Consider the following 5,390-nt stretch of genomic DNA (forward strand, 5'->3'; position numbering starts at 1 on the left):
TTTGTTCCACATTGTTCTCTCACTCTATTCAGGATCTCCTACATAGATCTTCCTCTGAGTGGTTGACAGTGATAGCAGGGCACCTTCTAGTTCTGGTCTCATAGTCAGGTAGCTGAGGATTGCATGGTATACGAGTTGCTCGGACTAATTGTTTCCATGTCTTTTGTTTTCTTTATTATACTTTGCTCTGGAGGAGGAGAGACCCATCATTTCATGTAGATGGTCTCTTGCAAGCTTTTAAGATCCTAGTCATTAGTCGCCAAAGTAGGATGTAAAAAAAAAAAAAACCAAACTCAATGCTGTTGAGTTGGATCCAACTCATAGTGATACCTCCTTGGGTTTCTGAGGTACTATCACTACAGAAATAGATCACCCAATTGAACAGTGTTTTTGTGTAGTATGTTATACCATTTGAGCTTGATCTCCCCCGTGACCATGGTCCCAAGCCCACAGGTCCAACTACTTGCTCCCTCGGAGTAGCTGGCTATAGCCAAGAAGTGAATACAACCTTGCCTGTTGTCAGCTTTACTATATACCTGGAAATTCTTACAGAGCATAAAAATATACTTGTAGAAACATTGTCTGCCAACCCTATACATGATCATGGACATACTCCCCGCTGCCTACACATACCTAATTGTTCAGCCTGTCCACCCGTCTATCCACCCATAGATCAATGTTTGCCGTTATTGACAACGCAGTACTGCATGTACAAAAGGGTTCATCTTTGTTGTCTCTTCCTCCCATGTACCTCTCTGTATCTTCCTCTTCCTCAATGCCACTGTGTTGATCACTCAGATTTGGGTACATTGCCCTTCCCTTCACCCAAATCAATACTTGTCTCTACCTATTTAACAGTGTTCCCTCCCCTTCCCTCCCACCCCTGTTAACCAACAAAGAAAATTTCCTTCCATATATAAACCTTTCCTTGACTTTTTACAAAAATGGACTAATAAAATATTTGTCCTTCTGTGATCGACTTATTTCACTTAGCATAATGTCCTCCAACTTCATCCACGTTATGAGGTGAAAAAACACCCTCTGTCTTGAAGGCTATTTTTGCCACACCAGATGAAGATCTCAATTACAATCCTGCTACCTGAAGATCAGCCAGGAGGTTTTGCCTGGGGTGACAGCCAGTACCTTGGAGGTTGGAGCAGCAGTGTCAAGCAGTAATGAGACCCAGCTAAGAAAGACCTGAGTGAAATACTCATTGGGATCCTTTTACCCTTTGTGAAGCACTTTATGAAATGGTACACTGATTAATCCAGAAGACATTTCTAGCAGTTTGCGAGTGGTCCCTCACTACACTGGTACTGAAAGTGTAATCACTCAGAGCCAAAACACTGGAGAAACAAATATCCTTCCACCTCTAACTAACAAATCCATGAATACTTGAGTTCTGTGGCATAAGGCAGGGCTTTTTCTTCCTCTTCTTTGATAGATGAGACCATGGTGTAAATGGAAATTTCAGAGAATACAAGATAAAACTGAATTCCATCTCTCTCTCAGATTTTTTTTTTTTTTAAGAGAGTGTACAGTTCTGGGTGTATTTATTCTGAAAAGAAGTTAGCTAGGTAATTTCAGAGTTGAAGATTTAGGCTCAACATTAAAAAAAAAAAAAGAAAACAAGCTTGCCCTCTCAAGAAAGGGCTGGTAGTAAGCTTCAGTGAAGATTACAGCTAAGAAAATCCCACGAAACACAGATCTACTCTGTAACACATGAGGTTGTTATAAATTGCAATTAACTCGATGGAATTTTTTTTTTTTTTTTTTAATTCTACCTGTAATGGGGATGAATAGTTAAAACTGCCTGATATGAAAACCATGGCTTCAGGTGACAAGGTCCTCCCTAGCTATCACGAATATATTCTTGTGGAGATTGAGTGTGGAGTAGAAATGATTAGTGTATTGGGTAAGAAGCAGACAATGTCTAAGATACTTTTCAAGACCAAGATTATACAATTCAGTGACTCTTTCAGGTGACAATATGTGTGAAATAATTAATTAACAAGGTTAAACCAGAAATTTTTTAAAATATTTTTTAATGTTTTATTTGGAAGTAATTTTAAACTTTATAGTTTTGCAAAAATACAAATCATACAAGGAATACTGGTATACTCTTTAATTAAACTGACTTCTTATGAATATTTTGCCCTATTTACATTTGCATGTTTTCTTTCTCTCTCTCTCTCTATATATGCACACATGGTAGCATAGTAGATAAGGCATTGGGCTGCTAACCAGAAGGTCAGCATTTCAAACCCACCAGCCGTTCCATGGAAGGAAGATGGGGCAATTTACTTCCATAAAGATTTATAGCCTCAGCAACCCAGTGGTGGTCACTGTGAGTTGGCATTGACTTGATGGCAGTGAGTTTAGTTTTTTCTTTTATATACATGTATGCACATGTATTATATTATATGTGTGTATATGTGCATCTCCCTGGAAATGCAGTGGTTATATGATTGGCTATTAACCAAAAATTTGGTTGTTTGAACTCAGCAGTGGCTCTAGGGGAGCAAAGACCTAGTGATCTGCTTCCATAACGATTACAGCTTAGGAAATTCTATGGGTAGTTGTAATCAGTCATGTAGGGCTGCCGTGAGTCCAAACTGACTTGACAGCACAGAACAACAATATGTGTGTGTGTGCATGTATGTATGTATACCTGGCAAAAAGCCACTACTGTTGAGTTGATTCTGACTCATAGTGACCCTTTAGGACAGATAGAACTGTCCCATATGGTTTCAAAGACTGTAAATATTTACAGAAGCAGACTGCCTCATCTTTTCTCCTGTGGAGCGGCTGGTGGATTTGAACTGCTGACCATTTTGGTTAGCAGTCCAGTGATTTAACCACTACATCACCAGAGCTCCTATGTTTGTTAGATATACCATGGCCCTTTACCCTGAAATACTTGTTTTTCCTGAGAATAGGTATATTCTCTGTCTTAACCATAGTGTAGTTTATAAGCATCATAAATTTACATTGATTAAAATACTATGATCTATTGTTTATATTCCAGTATTTTTGGGTGATAATAAAAATGTCTTTATAACATTATTCCCTCCAGGGCAGTATCTAGTTCAGGATCAGGTATTGCATTTAGTTGTCATGTCTCTTTACCTTGCTTTAATTAGGAACACTTTACTGCCTTTTTTTTTTTTACTTTTATGACACTGACATTTCAGAATAATACAAGAACAAGGCTTTATTTAAGTAGAATGAAAAATGAATTAGTAGCAAAACATTTTGAGCTTTAAAGAGTTATTTTATAACAAAAAGTTAAACTATTTCTTTTTTTTATGTGAGGGTCATTTAAGCAATTACAAGTGATTTTAGTGTTTGTTGACAAAATAGTGAATTATCTTTTCAAATTAAGATCACCAAATTTCATCAAACAACTTTGGGTCCATCTTGCAGTCAAATTTAATTTTTTCTTCTTTCTTCTAAAAAGCCATCATCATTATTTTTACTACCACTACCATCATTAGCATTTATTAAATGCTTACACTATGTGCTCAATCCTGGACTAGATATATTACATGCATTACCTGATTTAATCCTCATTTTACCAGTGAGGAAATTCAGGCTCAGAGAGGATAAGTTACCTGCTCTGCAGGATGTAGCTAGAATATGGCAGAGGTGAGATTTAATCCTAGGCTCTGGAGAGCTACATCATACCACCACACCATACCACAGAGTTAAGAAGTTATCAAGAAGAAATGAAGACAGAGAAGTAAAAACATTTAAAAAAAAAAAAAAAAACCCAATATGATATTACACATTTCTGCTTTACTCAGTCCTGATTTCTCTCAGGATTTTCCCACGTACTGTAAGTCCTTGTTGGTAGGCCTTGACCTTTCCTTTCTAGTTGGCCCTACCTTACTGTTTGCATTCTTCTCTAATCAGTGGAAAAATTTAGAGATAGGGAGGTATGTGAAAAAGCAAAGCAACCTTTCTGAAGGTCATTGTTTAACTGGAGGAGAGTACTAAGTAAGGCAGTTCAAAGAATAAAACTTTTCACTTTCATCAGTGGTGCTTGTGTGTCCTAAATCACATTCCATAGGTCTTCACATCAGAAGAAGTGTGTACTCACTATTGGTAGATTAAAGCAGAAGACGTGGTTTGTTATTTAATATTAGACTTTTAGCTGCATGAGGGCAGGGGCTGTGTCTGTCTTATTTAATAATGCATTCCAAGCACCTAGTATATAATGCTTTTTTCCTCAGAATAGACTAAAGAATTTTATTGTTTAATGCTTGAATGTGAGACCAAATGAAACATTATTTTCCTAGCTGTAATACAGAGCTATACCATAATGGTGAAGTAAAAGGATTGATTTTTTTTTTTCAAAGTCTAGAGAAAAAAAAATTGATGGCAACTTCCTTCTTTTAAAGCTGAAAGAACCTATTTCATTATTGTTATGGAAACTGAAGACCTAGGACAAAAAGGTTATGATTAGGCCGGACCAAGGGTCCAGTCTTCTGACCCCATTTTCATGTTCTTTGGATTGCATAATTCATTTTTTCCATTGGTGGTAAGGTAGTAGGAAGTTGATTTATATTTATAGATGAGATTAGTTTATTTGTCTAAGATGATTAATTAGCGTAGTGCCTAAGGCATTTGACTGCTAACTAGAAGGCTGGCAGTTCAAACTCACCAGCCACTCCTTGGAAGGAAGACTGGGTGATCTACTTCCATAGTGACACTGCCTCGGAAACCCAAGGATGGGTTGCTATAAGTCGGATACGACAACTCAACGGCAGTGAGAGTGATACTAATCCACTTTTTTTTTCCGACAGTTCAGTTTGGAAGAATATTGGCTAGAGCTGGATTCTTCATGCTTGAAACTTTTCTAATTTGATAGGTTAATAGATTAATTTGGTAGATTGATAGATTCTCTAGAGTCTCACTGTAGATGCAGTTAGATTTCTTTGAAGGTCTAAGATGCCCTTTTCCATATAAATGAGAGACCCTATTTTCAGGCCTTAATTGGGGTTTTCTGTACTGCAAACTTGAGGAAAAATTCAGAAAGTAGTTACAAAACAGACTGACAGAAAAAGATAAGTAGCAAAGGAGACAAAAGCCAATAATCATAGAGGTGGGAGTGCCATGTTTGCCAGGGAGAGAATTTGATGAGAAAAATGGTTAGGGTGTCAAAAGTAGCAGTGGGTCAAGTTGGACTTGCCTAGCAGTTTGGAAATTGCCCATATAGAGTCATTTACTCTCAATTTATAGAAGAAATTTCTGTGTTGTAAAAAGAGAAAAGGAGCTCACTTCAAAGGGAAGCTGTTGAAGCTGGTATGATAATTGCATACTTCTAAAAGTGCTGACACAAACGGAGGCTGTACACGTGGACTTCACCAGATGGAACACACAGGAAT

General features: G+C 37.4%; 1 protein-coding gene across 1 annotated transcript in view; it reads left to right on the forward strand.

Annotated features, from left to right (window-relative positions):
• DST (dystonin) overlaps window positions 1-5,390 on the forward strand; it is a 614,637-nt gene that overhangs the window by 301,110 nt on the left and 308,137 nt on the right. The window lies entirely within an intron of this gene.

Source organism: Orycteropus afer, unplaced genomic scaffold, assembly GCF_000298275.1.
Source record: "Orycteropus afer afer isolate SDZICR_OR568_19922 unplaced genomic scaffold, OryAfe1.0 scaffold00140, whole genome shotgun sequence".
NCBI classification, from domain to species: domain Eukaryota; kingdom Metazoa; phylum Chordata; class Mammalia; order Tubulidentata; family Orycteropodidae; genus Orycteropus; species Orycteropus afer.